General features: G+C 33.2%; 1 pseudogene; it reads left to right on the top strand.

Moving 5' to 3' along the window:
• Positions 1–392: 392 nt before the first annotated feature.
• Positions 393–5,091, top strand: LOC136204028 (cuscuta receptor 1-like; annotated as a pseudogene).
• The last annotated feature ends 16,235 nt before the right edge of the window (positions 5,092–21,326 follow it).

Raw genomic sequence — 21,326 nt, forward strand, 5'->3', positions numbered from 1 at the left:
CCGTTTGGTCCTAGCGGCTCTGATACCATGTCATGGAATCGATTGAACTAAAAGCTCGAGCTGATAGTTACGGTCCAATCACATATCTTATATTAATCTCCGACAAATACTTAGTCTAATTTTTAATATTGATTGAGTTTACAGGCTTTGAAAGGCTATCAGAACTTAGCAATTTGGAGATTCTTGACTTAGGTGAAAACTACTTCAACAACAGCCGCATCTTACAATCTTTGATTAGTCTTCCATTTTTGAAATCATTAAACCTGTATTACAATAAACTGAATGGATCCTTTCATATCTCAGGTAATTTATTTTTTTTTCATTCCCCTAAATTTTGAAAACCAAACAATATTTTATTCATATGTTGTTGATTTTCAAGTAGGAGGTGAAGAATTCCAAAAATTGAACAAGATAGAGAATCTTGTCCTGAGTTTCAATTACTTCAATAGTAACATGTTGTCATCTCTCAACGGGCTTTCATCTCTCAAAACTCTTGATATTGGATACAATTCATTCAAAGGACCCTTTAATTTCAAAGGTTAGATTAATTAACACCAATTAAATTACTTTTTTTAAACAATTTTCTTTACAATGTTTTACTTGTTGGGAATTTTCTAGATTACGACAATTTAGCGGAAGCAATAAATCTCAAAGCATAAGTAATATATTGCTAAAATAACAGTTTAAAACTTGAAAACTACTTTACTGAATTTACGAGGTGTACAAGAGTGTGTTCTCTAGAAACTTTCTAGCGTTACAATGAGATAAAAACAAAATAGTATCACTCAGGTATTTCCCGAAATACCCAAAATAATTATCTCGCTATTTTTATCTCTCCCCAAAATAATTAAACTACCCTCTAAAAATAAAGTACAATTTGCCCTCTCTCACTCTACATCCTCATTCCACTCTCTTACTCTCCAAGTGCCATATATTGACAAATATATATACTCCAAAAAAGTATCACCTGCCAACTAATTGTTGGCCTAATAATTGCCAACAATTAAATGGGTTGGCACCGTCCACCCATATTATATTATATTTATTTATTTTTTAAATAATTACAAATTACAAAAATAATCCTTCACTAATTCAAATTATAAAAACAGTCCTTCATCAATTGGAACTTCGCAATAATTATTATTATTTTTATTTATATATTTATTTTACTTAATTGTTTTAAATTAATAGATTTTCTCAACATTACTCTGGTATATATGCAGAATTAGATGGTTTGAGCAGTCTACAGGAGTTGATTTTGCGGGCAAATCAGATCACCGAATTTATATTATCAAAAGGTAGCATCCACCCAACTCAGGCCTAAAAATTCAACTGTCCCGATGAAATTTTAAAAGTTTCAAAGACCTCGTTATTGTCAAATTGCATTCAATAACTCCATATTCAATCAAACTGAAATTTGTTTCTTTGACTTGGATTGTAATGAGCTGCAGATTATAGAGGTGCATCCAACTTGAGAGTTCTTAATCTTGAACATATGACTGCAGCAGATGGAATATGCAATCTTGTTCTACAATCATTGAAGCAATTTCCAAACATAAAGACCCTTTCACTAAAATATAATAATTTTCAAGGACAAATATTTAGTGAAAGTATGTATATATATATACAGTTTTTAGTTTAATACATTAATTAACTACTCATTCTATTCATTTTAAATGTTGTTTTGTGATTTCTGTAGATTATAAAAGCAAGGTGGAAGAGATTTTATACATTAATTCTTCTGTAGATGAAAATTTCCTTGAGAGCCTTAGTAGAGCATTTCCTTCTCTCAAAGTTTTGTCCTTAACATATCTGAATCTCAATGGCACACTATCTATTGGTCAAGGTATGTACTTCGCAACCGTTTAACTTCATAAATTGAGTAGATATTTGTTGGGTAATTAATTTATTATTCTCTATATTTTGAAAAAAATACACTGTTTAGTCATTGTATTTTTTAAAACAGACGGTAAAGTCTCTAACGTTTTTCTCGATGAACTGTTTAGTCGCTAACGTTTTTCTCGGTGAACTGTTTAGTCCTTGCCGTTAAACTCTCATGAAGATTATGTTAGTTAATTTGGGTTTGTGTTCTTCTTTTTGATTTTCTGAAATCAACTTTGAGTGTTCTTCTTTTTGATTTTCTTCTTAATCATTCAAATTCGTAAACATTGGGTATGTTCTTTTTCTTTCTTGTTCTCCATACAAATAGTTTGAAGGTAAATAGTAAAGGATAATTTAGTCATTTCCGAAGTCTAACAAATAGACGGAGCACTAAACAGTTCACTGAGAAAAAGGTTAGGGACCTTACTATGTGTTTTTGAAAATACATTGACTAAACAATGTGTTTTATCAAAATATAGGGACTAATAAATTAATTAGCCATATTTCTTTAACATATGCATTGTTGTTCTGAATACTTTATTTTTCGTCTTCTTTCCATAATATAGGATCTAGTTTCGAAAATTTGGAACACTTGTACTTGAATAATTCTGCTATGGACAGCAATTTACTACAAAACGTTGGAATAATGAGATCCCTTAAAACTTTATCCTTACCAAGATGTGGTCTCAGTGGCAATATACCTACTTCGCAAGGTATATATATCATCACTTTTCTTGGGTTAAGGTGCAAAAACACCCTTAACGGAGCAATTTTACCCCTAACGTCTAAAATGGTGCAATTTTATCGCTAATGTTGGAAGTCAAAAACAGTTTTACCACTAACGTTGATAAATTGGGTCAATTTGGGAAATAATTCATCAAACTGTCATCTCGGTCATGAATCTTGTCATCTACACTTCACACATGCGTTATTTTATCAGTAACAAATCACAAACATATGTTGGGATGTGAAAAAAATATTAAAAATATATTGTCTTTTGTATGAATTAGACAAAAAAAAAATTCAAAAAAATCACCGAATTTATAAATATTAATCTCCAATTTTATTATTAAATTACAAAAATCATTATATCCTTTTTTTAGAATAAATTAATATGCAATTGGTGCAAAATAAAGAAAAAAATGACTGTATTTTATAATAGTGTTTGAAATTGATCCAATTTATCAACGTTAGGGGTAAAATTTCTCTTGGCTACAAACATTAGGAGTAAAATTGCACCATTTTAGACGTTAGGGGTAAAATTGCTCTTGACCTAAAACGTTAGCGGTATTTTTACACCTTAACCCCTTTTCTTTTTACATTGTTTTTCGTAATTCCGCCATTTCAACTGAAATATTTGTATAATTCTCTAGGTTTGTGCGAGTTGAAGCATCTTCAAGCACTTGATTTGAAGTTTAATGATCTTGGTGGAAATCTACCTTGGTGCTTGGAAAATTTGACTTCCCTCAAATATCTAGATCTCTCTTCAAATCAGTTCAATGGAAACATCTCTTTGTCTCCCTTGTTAAGTCTATCATCCCTCCAATATCTTGACCTCTCTAACAATCAATTTAGTGGAAAGGTTTTGTCTCCCCTTGAGAATTTAACATCCCTCCAATATATAGACATCTCTTACAATTTCTTTGATATCCTAATCTCACTCACTCCCCTTTTCAACCATTCCCAACTCAAATTCTTGTCTGCTGATAATAATGCAATGTATGTAGAAATAGAGAATCATAATTTGAAACCCAAGTTTCAGTTAGAGTATCTCTATTTGAATGGATACGGTGATATTGGAGCAATACCCAATTTTCTATATCACCAAAAGAACCTACAAATGATGGTCTGTCTAACCTTAAATTGAGAGGTAGGTTTCCATATTGGTTATTAGAGAATAACAAAAGTCTAGGATATCTTTATTTAAACAATAATTCTCTTTCAGGGCCTATTTTGCTTCCAACTAATCCTCATGTGAACTTGAATTACTTGGACATTTCTGACAATTTCTTCAATGGCTATATCCCTCCACAAATTGGAGTATACTTCCCAGGTTTGATTGAGTTAGATATGTCCAGAAATGAGTTTAAAGGTACCATTCCAGATAGCCTCTGTAACAACACTGGCTTTGTATTTTTAGACATGGGTCAAAACAATATATCCGGGAGAATACCAAAGTGCATAGGAAATATGCATCGACTTCAAGTTTTGGATCTCTCAGATAACATTATTTCTGAAACTCTACCTTCAAATTTTAGCTCTTCATTTCTTGTAGTCAACCTCTCTAAAAATAGGCTACAAGGATCATTGAACAATGCATTTTATTATTGCTTCAAGCTATTAGTGTTAGATCTTAGCCATAATAATTTTTCTGGAAGTCTTCCATCTTGGATTGACAGATCTTCTCAACTTAGTTATCTTTTCTTGGGATATAATAATTTGCAAGGGGAAATCCCAATTGAAATTTGCAACCTGGAGCACTTCAGTTTTCTTGATCTTTCTCACAATAGGATTTCTGGCCATATTCTACCATGTCTAAATTTTACTAGCTTCTCCAGTTTAGAAGATGCTATTATTCCAATAGCAGAACCCTTGGAGTTAACAGTGAAGGGTGCTACATATTCCTACGAAGAACAAATTTTGAGTTATATGTCTGGAATTGATTTATCGTGTAACAATTTGACTGGCCAGATTCCTAAAGAAGTTGGAGAGCTTAGAAATATCAAAGCACTAAACTTTTCTCACAACAGTTTGACTGGAAGAATTCCTCCAACATTTTCCAAATTGAAAGAAATTGAGAGTTTAGACCTTTCGCACAATAACTTGCAAGGAGCAATTCCCCATCAGCTTACACAGTTAACCAGTATCGCGGTTTTCAATGTGTCATACAATAATTTATCTGGCCGAACACCGGATAATGTGGCACAATTTGCAACATTTAATGAAAACAGTTATAAAGGAAATCCTTTTCTTTGTGGTTGGCCGTTGTCAAAAAGTTGTGATGCCGTAGAATCGCTTCCGGCAGCAAAAAAATTACCTTACAATGAAGAAAGTGACAATAGCTTCATTGACATGGAGGTTTTTTATGTGAGCTTTGGTATAGCGTATGGAACGGTGTTATTATCGGCAATTGCAGTTTTGTATATAAATCCATATTGGAGAAGAGTTTGGTTTTGCTATATTGAAATGAGTATAAACAAATTCTTATGATTTTATAATTCAAAATATTCCCTTTTTTCAACGTTCAAGTTTCCTAAATTTTGTTGGACATTCTATTAATATGTGCAGAATTGATATAAATTGAACTTACTCTAGCGGTGGGAAATGTTTTACTTTGATAATATATAAGTTTTGTTTTTTCCATTTATGTTTTTTCATAAGAAAAGTAAGTGTTCCGTACATTTAAAAAATGGGAAAATTACAAATCTGGGTCAATTTAATAGCCCATTTACATATTATGACTACTTCACTCACTTCTTACCGATCTAGATATTTTAACTTCATTTGGACAAAAATACCCTCATCTTTCCCATTCTCCCTTTCATGCAAATAAAATCGAAGCAACTGGTTTCCCTCTTCCCTTCTTTTATTTCTTTTCATTCTCAGGGCCGGTCCTGACATTTTAGGGGCCCTAGGCGAAATAAGAGATAATGAGCCCTTAATAAAAAAAAGGGAAAATTACAAATCTAGGTCAAATGGGAAGCCCATTTACATAGTAAACCCATTTACTAATTCTACTACAAATCTAGACTGATTTTGTGTGACTTTCCAAAAATACCCCTGACCTTCCCACTTCCACCACTCGCGAATCACCGCTCCCCCCTATCTCCTTGGTTATGCGAAAAGTTGCTCCTGCATTAATGATTTCAAGACTTTTGATCTTCCTTTCTTCCTTTAAATTGCACGAAATCTGCACCATTTAGTCAAAATCATAATGAATTTCTCTTTTTCATCTCTTCATCTCTTGATTCTGCAACTTCCCAACCCTAGAAAACGAGTAAATGGTTTTTCATCTTCCTGTTCGTTGTTTGGTTTCTTTCTTCTTGTTACCATCAAAGAAATGGTTTTTCTACGTTATTTCCTTCGTTCTTCCCATGTTATCATATTGTTATTGTCGCTTTTGGGGGTGAAAGGGGCGAAAAATATAAGTATCTATTTTTTTCTGCGTTTTTTCATGAATTCACTTCGCAATCGATGGTTTCTCTAAGCTTTGCGAAGAGAACGAGCCTGGAAAGTGATGATCTACTTCGTGAATTGATGATTTTGCGAAGTTCTTCGAAGAGAAAGAGTCTGAAACGTATGGATCTATCTCGCGAATCGATTAGTTCGCGAAGTCTGCGAATAGATCCTCACGTTTCAGACCTCGCAGACTTCGCGAAAGCATCGATATGCGACGTAGATAGTCACATTTCAGACCTCGCAGACTTCGCGAAAAAATAGATATGCGAAGTAAAATCACCTCTTCCCCTGCACATTTACATTCGCATGCTTCGCTAATTTTCATTTCGCGAAGCCAAAATCGTCCTTTTTCATAACTAACACGGTTAATTTTTTCTGTAGATGGTTGAATACGTAACATCCCTTTCTAGAAGGCGGCGTACTGGGCTGCAGGGAAGATGATTTTCCTTCCTGTATAGGGATGAACTTCCCCAAGATTGACACATTCACTCCTGAAATGGTTCGTTAGGAGAGGTTGTGTCAATCTCGGGGTGCACCATGGGACACGTCCATCCCATGGTGCCAATCTTTAAAGTGGACCTAACTTAATCCGGTGCCAATTTTGAAGCGGATGCGTAATCTTGGTACCGGATTAGTTAGTTTCACTTTAAAATGATTGGTTAGTAGAGTTCATTGTGGCAATCTTGTTGTAAATTTTAATAATGTTATGATTTGAATGTTGTTATTGTGGAAATCTTGTTGTAAATTTTGATAATGTTATGATTTTAATGTTCGAATCCGTTGTTGTTTGCCAATTTTTGTTATATACCACTTCGCGTATTAGCTTCAAATAATATCCAGCATTCGCATATGCGAACTAAATTCATCAAGCAAAACAAACTTCAGCTTCGCAGGCTTCGCATATGCGAACTAAATTCATTAAGTAAATTAAAACATTAACTTCGCAGGCTTCGCATATGGGTGAATATGCGAAGTCAGACGGGATAGGGCGAGCTCCGCGTAAATATTGAGGGTATTTTTGGAAAGTCACACAAAATCAGTCTAGATATGTAGTAGAATTAGTAAATGGGTTTAATATGTAAATGGGCTTCCCATTTGACCCAGATTTGTAATTTTCCCTAAAAATATTGTACTAAAAAAATCTAAAAATAGAAATTTTGACTCATTTTAGACCTAATATATCATATTATTTAGTCAATTTTTAGACCTAATGGATATTATAACTAAATTTATAACAATATATATATATATATATATATATTCAAAAAATTAAATTTTTTGGGCCCCTTTTAGCCTTGGGCCCTGGGCAGCGGCACCCCGGGCCTATGACCAGGGCCGACCCTGTTCATTCTCTACAACAATCAAGAGAACAATACATTTCAAGAGCTAAAACTTTGTTCATCCAACATTCCAATTCAAAAATCATGTAAGTCTTGGGTTGATCCTTACCTACATTTTAATTTCAATTTCATACAATATCAATAGATGTGTAAGATGATGGATACTTAATGTATATGTCAAATGCAAATGAAATTAGCTTAGTTACGAATAATGTTGAAATTAGAAAACCCATTGGAACTCACATTGTCGTAGAAAATGTCGTAATGCAGTATGTCTCTACAATTCTTGACACTTGTTACACTGTCGCATTGCAATTCTGTGACCTAATACAACAATAGAGAAGTGTTTTCAATGTTGTCGCGTTATATTAATTATAACGCGACAAACTTCAGTAGCCAACAAATTGTCGCGTTGTCGCGTTTAAATCATAACACGACAATATGTAATGTTTAACATATTGTTGCGTTGTCGTGTTAGATCATAACGCGGCATTTTGTAATGTTTAACATATTGTCATGTTGTCACGTTAGATCATAACACAAAAATATGTAATGTTTAACACTGATATCTTGCAGATTTTCCTTCACCGGAATGCGTCCCTGTGAGGCGCTGGTGGGATCGGTCGGGGACACTCCGATGCCAAAGTCAGTAATATTCTTAGAGAGAATAAACAATAATCACGAAGTAGGGTTTAGAATAATGTACCTCAATGCCTCGGGTGAAGGAAAATAGGCAAACGTTTGGCAGTGGAAATATCAAATTTTTAACGTATTTCCTTTAAACCAAGATCCGTTAATCGTTATTTCATATAAAGAGGGATAGAAGGAAATACCTTTCTGAAGAACTATCTACTGTTGCTAGCGAAGTGCCATCAACTCTAGATCTGAGTTCATGAGCACAAGACAAAAACACAAGATCAAATCAATTAGAATTCAACCAATGAATAGCAACTAAAATAGATTGCCTCTAATTAATCAACACAAGATCAAGGATAAAGGGAAAGAGGTAGAATCAATTGAATGGAAGAAAACGGTGGAAATCTCATCCTCAACAGTGGGGTCGAAATTTCTCTCGCCTCGGAAGGACTAGGGTTGGCCGAAATTCTCAATGGCAAGGGGTATAAATAGCCTCTTATATCTAAACCCTAGTTAGATAGAATTAGGTTATTTAATAAGAGTTATATTCGGAATAATACTCTTATTATTATTATCTATAACTATATCTAAATATAGGTAAAAGCTATGCTTACTTTGTTTTTAACAAAGTAAGCCTTACTTTGTGTGTTTTCACTATTGGATTAATTTTCTAATCCGTCATCCAATGGTGAAAACACACCAAGTAATGGTACTTTGTCATATACAAACTAACCATAGAAGACACCCTAAATATAAAGATAATAATAACTTATTTGATAAGATAATAATTACGAGCAATTTAATCTCAATAAACCTCCTAACTTATTTATCCTATAAATGATTATTCATTGGAAACACTAAAACCTTGACATTGAGAATGTACAACATTATTTATGATAACCAAATACAACATTAATGATGTTCTAATTAATGGTGTTGTCCCCCTATTTATTACTTTAGAATTGTAAACTCAATTTATAAATTTTCTAGGATTGTAAGCTCAATTTGTAAATCCTTATGATTCCAAGATCAATTTGTAAATCCTTAAATTTTTTTATTTCCATAAGCATTCATTTATTTATAAACAATCATTAAACTTACAATCTCTATAATTCATATATTCTAATGCCACACTAATGACAATAATAAATGTTTAGTGTCATCCATTTAGATGTCGTATTAAACACTACTCCCTTCATGCAATTGATTTATATCCTCACACAAACATAAAGTAACGTAACATAAATATCACTAAACAGAAAACTTTACGAAACTCAAACATGACTGAACAGAAACATTACTGAACTGAAATATTACTGAACTGAACATCACTGAACTGAAACATCACTGAACTGAAACATTAAACAAAACTGAACTGAAACATCAGAAACTGAAATATCACTGAGTTGAAACATTACTGAACTCAAACATTACTAAACTGAAACGTTACTAAACTAAAATATTACTGAACTGAAACATCACTCAACTGAAACATTACTGAACTGAAATATCACTCAACTGAAACATTACTGAACTGGAATATTACTAAACTGAAACATTACTAAACTAAAACATCACTTAACTAAAATATTACTGAACTGAAACATTACTGAACTAAAATATTACTGAACTAAAACATCATTGAATTGAAATATTACTGAACTGAAGCATCACTAAACTGAAACATCACTGAACTGAAATATTACTAAACTAAAACATTACTGAACTGAAACACCACTGAACTGAAATATTACTAAACTGAATATCAATGAACCAAAACATCACTGAACCGAAATATCACTGAACTAAAACATCACTAAACTTAAACATCACTTAACTGAAATATTACTAAACTGAAACCTTACTCAACTGAAACATTACTGAACTAAAACACTATTGGACTGAAACATTACTGAATTGAAAATTACTAAACTAAAAGATTACTGAACTGAAATATTATTGAACTAAAATATTACTGAACTAAAACATCACTAAACTGAAATATTACTGAATTGAAACATCACTAAATTGAAACATCACTGAACTAAAATTTTACTGAATTGAAATATTACTGAACTAAAACATCACTGAATTGAAACATTACTGAATTAAAAGATTACTAAACTGAAACATTACTGAACTGAAACATAACTGAACTGAAACATTACTAAACTGAAATATTACTGAACTAAAACATCACTGAACTGAAATATTACTGAACTAAAACATCACTAAACTGAAACATCACTGAACTGAAATATTACTGAACTGAAACATCACTGAACTGAAACATTATTGAACTCAAAGATTACTAAACTGAAACATTACTAAACTCAAATATTACTAAACTGAAATACTAGTGACTTCAAACATAACTAAACTCAAACATCACTCAACTGAAACATTACTGAACTGAAATATTACTAACCTGAAGCATTACTAAACTGAAACATTATTGAACTGAAACATCATTGAACTGAAACATTACTGAACTAAAACATCACTAAACTGAAATATTAATAAACTGAAATATTAATGAACAGAAATATTACTAAACTGAAACATCACTAAACTGAAACATTGCTGAACTAAAAGATTACTAAACTGAAACATTTCTGAACTCAAACATTACTAAACTGAAATATTACTGAACTGAAATATTACTGAACTCAAACATAACTGAACTCAAACATCACTCAACTGAAACATTACTAAACTGAAACATCACTAAACGAAAACATCATTCAACTGAAACAGTAATGAACTGAAACATTACGGAACTGAACGTTACTGAACGGAAACATCACTAAACTGAAATATTACTAAACTCAAATATTACTGAATTGAAATATCATGAAACTGAAACATCACTGAGCTGAAACATTACTAAACTCAAACATCGCTGAACTGAAATGTTACTAAACTAAAACATTACTGAACTGAAACATCACTCAGCTGAAATATTACTGAACTGGAATATCACTCAACTGAAACATTACTGAACTGTAATATTACTAAACTGAAACAGTACTAAACTAAAAACATCACTTAACTGGAATATTACTAAACTAAAACATTACTGCACTAAAACATTACTAAACTGAAACATTACTCAACTGAAAAATTACTGAACTGAAACATTACTGAACTGAAACATTACTGAACTGAAACATCACTAAACTGAAATATTACTAAACTGAAACATTACTAAAATGAAATATCTCCGAGCTGAAATATTAATAAATTGAATATCACTCCATCGAAACATCACTAAACTAAAACATCACTGAACTGGAATATTACGGAACTGAAACATCACTAAACTAAAATAATACTAAACTAAAACATTAATAAACTGAAACATTACTCAACTAAAATATGGTTGAACTGAAACATCACTAAAGTGAAACATTACTAAACTGACATATTATTGAACTGAAACACAACTGAACTAAAATATTACTGATCTGAAATATTACTAAATTGAAACATTACTAAACTGAAATATTACTGAAGTGAAGCATCACTGAACTGAAATATGAAACACTAATGAACTGAAATATTACTGAACTGAAATATTACTGAACTGAAACATCACTTAACTGAAACATTACTGAACTAAAAGATTACTGAACTGAAACATTAATGAACTGAAACATTACTAAACTGAAACATTACTGAACTGAAACATTACTAAACTGAAATATTACTGAACTCAAACATAACTAAACTGAAACATCACTCAACTGAAACATTACTAAACTGAAACATTACTAAACTGAAACATTACTAAACTGAAACATCACTAAACTAAAACATCATTCAACTAAAACATTAATGAACTGAAACATTACTGAACTGAACGTTACTAAATTGAAACATCACTGAACTGAAACATTACTAAACTGAAATATTACTAAAATGAAACATGATTGAACTGAAACATTATTAAACTGAACCATCACTGAACTGAAATATTACTGAACTGAAACATTACTGAACTAAAACGTTACTAAATTGATATATTACTCAAATAAAATATTACTGAACTGAGACATTATTAAACTGAAACATTACTGAACTGAAACATTACTAAACTTAAACATTAATGAACTGAAACATTACTGAGCTGAAGCATTACTAAATTGAAATATCATGGAACTGAAACATTACTGAATTAAAACATCACTGAACTGAAATATTACTCAACTGAAACATCACTGAATTGAATTAGTACTAAATTGAAACATTACTAAACTAAAGCATCACTGAACTTAAATATTACTCAACTGAAATATCACTGAACTAAAACATTACTAAACTGAAACATTATGAAACTGAAAGATTACTAAACTGAAACATAGCTGAACTAAAATATCACAAAACTGAAATATTACTAAACTGAAATATCATTGAACTGAAACATCATTGAACTGAAACATCACCCAACTAAAACATTATTAAACAGAAACATCACTGAACTAACATATTACTAAACCGAAACATCACTGAACTGAAACATCACTAAACCGAAACATCACTCAACTGAAACATTACTGAACTAAAACATTAATGAAGTGAAACATTACCGAGCTAAAACATTACTGAACTGAAATATCACAGAACTGAAACATTACTAAACTAAAACATCACAAAACTGAAATATTATTCAACTGAAACATCACTGAATTGAATTATTACTAAACTGAAACATTACTAAACTCAAATCTTACTCAACTCAAACATTACTAAACTCAAACATTATGAAACTGAAAAATTACTAAACTGAAACATAATTGAACTGAAATATCACTAAACTGAAATATTACTAAACTGAAATATCATTTAATTGAAACATCACCGAACTGAAACGTCATTGAACAGAAACATCACTGAACTAAAATATTACTAAACTGAAACATCACTGAACTGAAACATCACTAAACTGAAACATTATTGAACTGAAAAATCACTAAACTGAAACATCACTAAACTGAAATACTACTGAACTAAAAATCTCAATATTGAAATATTACTAAACTGAAACATTGCTGAATTAAAACATTACTAAACTAAAACATTACTAAATGGAAATATTACTGAACTGAAACATCACTGTACTAAAAAATCACTGTACTAAAATATCACTGTACTGAAACATCACTGAACTGAAACATCACTAAAATAAAACATTAATGGACTGAAAAATCACTAAACTGAAACATCACTAAACTGAAACATTACTAAACAGAAACATCATTAAACTGAAATATTACTAAGCTGAAATATTATTAAACTGAAACATTATTAAATTGAAACATTACTAAACTGAAACATCATTGAACTGAAATTTTACTAAACTGAAATAGCACTGAACTGAAATATCACTAAACTGAAACATTACTCAATTGAAACATTACTGAACTAAAACATCATTGAACTGAAATTTTACTAGACTGAAACATCATTGAATTGAAACATTACTAAACTGAAACATCACAGAACTGAAACGTTACTAAACTGAAACATGACTAAAGTGAAACATTACTGAACTGAAACATCACTTAACTAAAACATTACTAAACTGAAATATTACTAAACTGAAACATAACTGAACTGGAACATTACTAAAATGAAATATTACTGAACTAAAACATCATCGAACTGAAACATCACTGAACTAAAATATTAATAAACAGAAACATTACTGAACTAAAACATTACTAAACTCAAATATTATTAAACTGAAACATTACTAAGCTGAAACATTACCAAACTGAAATATTACTGAGTTGAAATATCACTGAATTGAAACATCACTAAACCAAAACATTACTAAACTGAAACATCACTAAACTGAAACAATACTAAATTGAAACATTACTAAACTGAAATATTGCTAAACTGAAACATTACCGAACTGAAATATTACTGAACTGAAACATTAATAAACTGAAACATTACTAAACTGAAGCACTACTAAACTGAAACATGATTGAACTAAAATATCACTCAACTGAAACATTAGTGAACTGGAATATCACTGAATTGAAACATTACTCAATTGAAACATTACTAAACCGAAACTTCACGAAACTAAAACATCACTGAACTGAAATATTATTTGAACTGAAACATCACTGAACTTAAATATTACTAAACTTAAACATCACTGAACTTAAATATTACTAAACTTAAACATCACTAAACTGAAATATAACTGAACTGAAAATCACTAAACCGAAATATTAATAAACTGAAACATTACTGAACTGAAATATTACTGAACTGAAACATTACTAAACTGAAACATCACTGAATTGAAATATTACTAAATTGAAACATTACTAGACAGAAACATTACTAAACTGAAATATTATTGAATTTAAACATCATTGAAATGAAATACTGAACTGAAATATTACTCAACTGAAACATCGCTGAATTGCATTATTACTAACTGAAACATTACTAAGCTAAAACATCACTGAACTCAAATATTACTAAACTGAAACATCACTAAACTGAAACATTACACAACTAAAATATTACTAAACTGAAACATCACTGACCTGAAATATTACTCAACTGAAACATCACTAGACTGAAACATTACTAAACTGAAACATTACTGAACTAAAATATTACTCAACGGAAACATCACTAAACTTAAATTTCATATAAAGAAATATAGGAAGACAAATAAATGAAACGAATATGTTATCTGAAAAAAATCTCATGACATAATTGATTATGTCCTATATCATTTGTAAAACGCTACAATGATTGAAATTATTATGTAAACTGTCATCATAGTTACCAATATACCAATTTCTCATAAAAATTTTGACATTTTTAATTAGTAGGATGTCATTCAAGGGTAATATAGGTGATGGTAATAATAAATAAGTCATCATCGGAATACGTGTAAAATGACATCGTACCAATAGGTTGATATCATGCGAGGTTGATTCAAATGATATAATATAACTAAGTTGGAAAGTAACTTAATGTAAGCTCAATTTATAAATCATTAGGATTGTAAGCTCAATTTATAAAATTTGAGGATTGTAAGCTCAAATTGTAAATCCTTAGAATTGTAAGTTCAATTTGTAAATTCTTATGTTTTTTTATTTCTTTAAGCTTTTATTTATTTACAAATAATCATTTAGCTTACAACCCCTAACATAATAGATATAAGCTCAATTTATAAATCTTTAGGATTGTAAAGTCGATTTAAATCCTTATGGTTGTAAGCTCAATTTAAAAATTTATCAATGTTAGGGGTGAACTTACTCTTCACTGCCAAGGTTAGGTGCAAAATTGCACTATTTTAGACGTTAGAGAAAAATTGCTCTTAGCCGTAAACTTTAGGGGTATTTAGGTAAAGGAATTTTATACGTATCATAATTCATTTAAATATTTATCATTTCTATTTATATAGGTAAATGGATGGAGACCACTAATATTTTGAACATCTTAATTATTTTTATAGAGTTTACTATACATAAAGTTTTTAGATATATATTCCGATGCAAAATTCAATACTTGATCAAAAACCACAAAATAATATTTTCCCCTTTGTGATGCAAGTAAATGTATGTATAGAGTTGAATAAAAAAAAAGTATGTATAGAGTTATAAGTTCATATATATGCATACATGGTGATTATGCATTCTTTACCAGCACTAGACATAAGCCTCTCGAATGAAAACCTGCATTACAAATGTTTCTCCAGGGAGAAAATGCTGGTTTTAATGGTCAAAGCTTCCAAATGGGGTGTTGGAAGAGAAAATCGAGAGAGCATAAATTAAATTATTATCACAATCAAGCATGGTTTAAATAGAGTAAGAAGGACGATTTTAGTCTTTTTTTTTTATTTTTTTTATATATGATTTTATATACCAATTATTATTATGGATTTATTATGGAGAGAGATTATTTTTTTGGAAAACATGGACAATCATTTATTATAGAGAGAGAAATATACATCTAGGTAACCTGATAACCTATTGGTAACCTACTATAGCAGGTCATTTAATCAGAATATATTAGTCTCCATGAATGGAGACTCTCCATTAAGAACTCTTCCACATATATATATATATATATATCCTACAAAATGATGTCACACGCATAACGTTAGTATTATCCGCATTACGGCCCAAGCCAAGCAAATAAACAATCCAAAACAACCACAAACGGCCCAAATGCAACCATGGCGGCCCAAGCCTGCTGCCGCTAGCAGGTTCCTCAATCTCCAAAAGATCAAGCGAACCTTCCAGAATCCTATCAAACAAAGGATTCCTTCCAGGTTCGACTTGTTGAAACACCTTTCCACATGATTTTTATTTGACAAAATTATTTAAGTAAAATTAAATATATTCTAAACACACTAAGTTTAAATGCTTTGATTTATTATACTAATGTGTTTGTTCAATGTTGAGTTATAATTATTTATAAGACATAAAGAGTAAAAGGCCAAAGCCCAATACGGAAGTCAAAGCCCAAGTCAAACAGATCAAGACAACTCGGCCCGCGTGTACAAAACGCTGTCGTTATGATCAAAATGCAACTCAGCAAGAGAAGGATCTAGAAGACCTTCGTTGAACAACTTCGGAGTGAAGCCGCTGAGTTGAATCGACAAAGAGTACGAGACAGCAGCTAAGCAAGAACAACTTCCAGACAAAGTAATTCCACTTTGGGTAAAGTTCAGAAGACACAGAACGCTGTCTAGTTGACCTTACCATAAATGGAGAGACATTCTGCCGAGCTGACTAAAAGCTGCTCAACACTGACCGAGGACAGAAGATACTCAAATCTGATTGGCCGAGAGCTCTGAGCAAGACTAAGTGACAACGACAGGAAGCCGTTTCCCTCCAACGGTTATTTCGAAATTCGAAATGACCGATGCCTTAGACGTCTCTATAAATAAAGCCATTTAGTTGCTTCATTTGACACAGAACTTGATTAAGCCATTACGCTGACCAAAATTCTACTCAAAGCTCTGTAAGAAAAACCAAAGCAAATTCTTTCACCAAATTCTATATCTTTTGTGTAAAAGTCTAGAGTGATTATTCAATCATCTAAAATGTCTTAGCAATTGTTGTTTAGGACAAATATTTATCATTTCTAGAGATTAGAAAGGAGAGGCCGAGTACTCGGTTATAGTACTCAGCGTGAGATTAGGAGTGAGTAGAGGTATAGAGGAAGGTACTCTTGTTATACTCAGCTTCTAAGTTGTAAAAGGTTTGATGCTCTACCGTTAAAGAGCTCAGTAGAGAATTCGAAATCTCGGAACGTGTTCCGGGGACAGGACGTAGGCTTGGAGGCCGAACCTGGATAAATCTGCTGAGTAATATCTTTCTAACCTTAAACTCCTTAATATATATATTGCTTGCTTAATCAAAACCGACCAAGTAAAGAGGTCAAGCTGAGTTGTGTGTATTGAGTGTCTGAGTTCAGGAATAGACTCAAAGTGCTATCTCCTGACTCAACGAAAGAAGCTGACTTAGTCACCAGTTGACTAAGCTAGTGTCTTATTTACTCAACGCGCTGTGTAATCCTTTTTCAAAGAAAAAGAAGTCAGCCTTAACGTATTAAAATTTTAAATAGTTCCTACCCCCCCCCCCCCTTGGAACTAACTTGTTACGTTATAAGGGACCAACAAGTGGTATCAGAGCTTAAAAGCTCACTGTGAAAGGTTTAACTACCTTGAGCTGATCCCCACTATGGCTGAAAACAGCACTCGGTTTCTCCCAGGAAACCAAACAACTCAGATCTTACCTGAGGGGCTGTCCATTACTCGGCCTCCCCTATTCTTCGGGTCTAACTATACCTTCTGGAAGAATAGGATGAAAAACTTTATTCAGGCAACAAACATGAGTGCATGGCTTTCAATAGTCCAAGGCCCGTTTGTTCCTGTTGAAGTTTTGGCTGGCCAAACAGTTGTCAAAGCTGAGGCCAAATGGACAGAGGATGGTCTCAAGAAGCTACAAAATCACGCTTCGGCTATAAATATGCTTCACTGTGCGCTTGATGCTGCAGAATATAATAAGATATCAGGTTGTGAGTCGGCGCAAGAGATCTGGAAGAAGCTGGAAGTCACCTACGAAGGAACAAACAAAGTGAAGGAGTCCAAGGTGAACCAGCAGATGAGATTATACGAGCTGTTCGAAATGAACGATGATGAAGGAATATCTAACATGAATGCAAGGTTTACAAACATCATCAACGAGCTCAAGAGACTTGGGAAGATCTTCACCGAGGAAGAACAAGTCAAGAAGATTCTTAGGAGTCTTCCTAAAAACTGGCAAGCAAAGAAGACAGCTGTTAAGGAAGCTCAAGACTTAACCACCTATAAATATGATGAACTCATCGGCTCACTGCTGACCCATGAGATCTCGATGAAGAATTTCGAGGTGAAGGAAAAGTCTGAAGACAAGAAGCAAAAGTCTCTTGTCATGAAAGCTGACTCCACTGATGGGAGCTCAACAGATGATGAGGAGATGGCTATGTTCACCAGGAAGATGAAAAGGTTGTTCAAAAAGAATGACAAATATTCTAAGAAGCCTTACAGAAAGTTTGATAAGTATAAAGCTAAGTCCAGCGACAGCAAATACAAGAAGGACAACTCAAAGCCCATTACATGCTTTGAATGTCATCAAACTGGCCATATTAAGTCAAGCTGCCCCACGCTGAGGAAAGAAAGGAAGAACGGCAAAAAGGCAATGGTGGCAACATGGAGCGACAGTGATGAGTCTTCATCATCAGAAGCTGATGCCACTGAGTCAGCAAAGATCTGTTTTATGGCTGACGAACTTGCTGAGCCGTGCATCTCTGAGCATGCTGACCCCTCCATTGCATCTGACGACGAGGAGCAATCAAATGAGGTAATATCACTTCCCCAGCTCAGAAATGAAATGGTTAATGCCCTGAGTGACCTCTATACACTTGTCAAAAAGTGTAATAAGAAAATTAGAGCACTCAGCAGGCGATGTGACGAGGTTGACGAGGTCAAACTGAGTGACCTTCGATGTCTTCTTCAGGACAACTCAGATTTGCATAGTAATATCAGAATTATGCAAAAGTTTTTCTCTGAGGTCCAATCAGATTCCAAGAAACTGAGAAAGGACGTCACATCCATTCAGAACCAACTAAAGGTTCCAAACAAAAGAAATATTCCTCTGAATGCTCAGTACCGAAGTACTGGTCAGCAGAGATGGAATCCCTAGTGGAATGTCCAGTGTGACTTCTGTGGGAAGAAAGGAAACACCACAAAGGTGTGCTGGCACACTCAGTACTGGGGTGCTGACCAGTCAGTGAAAAATCCTAAACGGAAAGTCAGCTGTGACTTCTGTGGAAAGAATGACCATATAAAATAAAATATGATGCTTTACCTGTTGAACCTAACAAGCAAGGACCCAAAAAGAATTGGGTACCTAAAAGTAACTAGTTACATTGCAGGTAAGCCTGAGATGTGCCGAGAAGTCAAAGATGTGGTATATTGACAGTGCATGCTCAAGGCATATGACTGGTGATGAAACTCAGTTCATCACATTCGAGCGTAAACGAGGAGGAAGCGTAAGTTTTGGAGACAACAAAAAGGGTAAGATAGTAGGGTCAGGAACCGTTGGAGGTAATCCTACTATTGAGTCAGTCTCCCTAGTCAGCGGACTCAAATATAACTTACTCAGCGTAGCTCATCTATGTGATAATGGGAGAAAAGTTATATTTGATGACACTGGATGTAAAATATACGAGGGTAAAACTAATGAGTTGATTTTAACTGCCCTCGCATTGATAATGTCTTCATGCTGAACTTGGAGAAAAAGTTTTCAAAAACTGTATGCTTAGTTTCAAAGGAAGAAAATTCCTGGCTATGGCACAGGAGACTTGGTCATGTAAGCATGGACCTCCTGGCCAAATTAGCAAGAAAGCAATTGGTTGAGGGACTGCCAGAACTTAAATTTGAAAAAGATCAACTATGCCACGCTTGCCAAGCTGGAAAACAAACCAAACAATCTTTTCATAGTAAAAATATTGTCTCAACTAAGCGACCGTTAGAGTTACTACACTTGGATCTCTTCGGTCCAGTCCAACCGCCGAGTCTGGGTGGAAGAAGATTTTCCTTGGTCATTATAGATGACTTCTCTCGGTACACTTGGATCATCTTGCTGAGTAGCAAGGATGAAACCTTTGAGACATTTTCAAATTTGGTTAGAAAACTTGAAAATGATAAAGACCTAAAATTGGCTCACATTCGAAGTGATAATGGTGGAGAATTCAAGAACCAACAGTTTGTTGAATTCTGTGAAGCCAGCGGCATTGACCATAATTTTTCTGCTCCTAGGACGCCTCAACAAAATGGGGTTGTTGAAAGGAAGAACAGAACCTTGGTTGAAATAGCCAGGACAATGCTGAGTGAGCATAGGCTTCCAAAGTACTTTTGGGGAGAAGTTGTTAACACAGCGTGCTATATTCTTAATAGGGCTCTTGTTAGACCTATACTAAAGAAAACCCCATATGAACTTTGGAAAGGACGAAAGCCTAACATTGGATACTTTCGTGCCTTTGGCTGTAAATGTTTTATTTTAAACACCAAAGATAGCCTAGCTAAGTTTGACTCAAAAGCTGATGAAGCTATCTTTTTAGGCTACTCAACAAACATCAAAGCATACAGAGTTTTCAATAAATGAACTCAAGTTTTAGAAGAGTCAGTAAATGTTGAGTTCGACGAAACTAACCCTGCAGGAAGATATCTGCCACTGACCGAGGATGATCCACACTCAGTACCCGCTGATCAAGATACAGCCGCTGAGTCATTCACTCAAGGGCTGACCAAAGGTAAAAGTGAACCAAATATTGTTTTCACTGACCAATCTTCACCTGCAGAGATTGTTGAAACACAGACAGCACAAGACATAAATCTACCAAAGGAGATAAGGATACCAAGAGGACACTGAGAGAGTGCTATTCTTGATGCCGCTGAGAATACCCTGATGACAAGAAACCAACTCAGGAGATACCTCAATAATGTAGCCTTCGTCTCAGTTCAGGAACCTAAGAACTTCGCTGATGCTGAGGAAGATGAATTCTGGATGAGCGCAATGCAAGAGGAACTTGACCAATTCAGAAGAAACGATGTATGGGAGTTAGTGCCACATCCAAGGAGTCAGAAGACCATTGGAACAAGATGGGTCTTCCGCAACAAGCTGGATGAGCAAGGAAATGTAGTCAGGAACAAAGCAAGGCTTGTAGCTCAGGGCTACAGTCAGCAAGAAGGTATTG

The sequence above is a fragment of the Euphorbia lathyris genome, chromosome 8 (genome assembly GCF_963576675.1).
Source record: "Euphorbia lathyris chromosome 8, ddEupLath1.1, whole genome shotgun sequence".
Classification (NCBI taxonomy): Eukaryota; Viridiplantae; Streptophyta; class Magnoliopsida; order Malpighiales; family Euphorbiaceae; genus Euphorbia; species Euphorbia lathyris.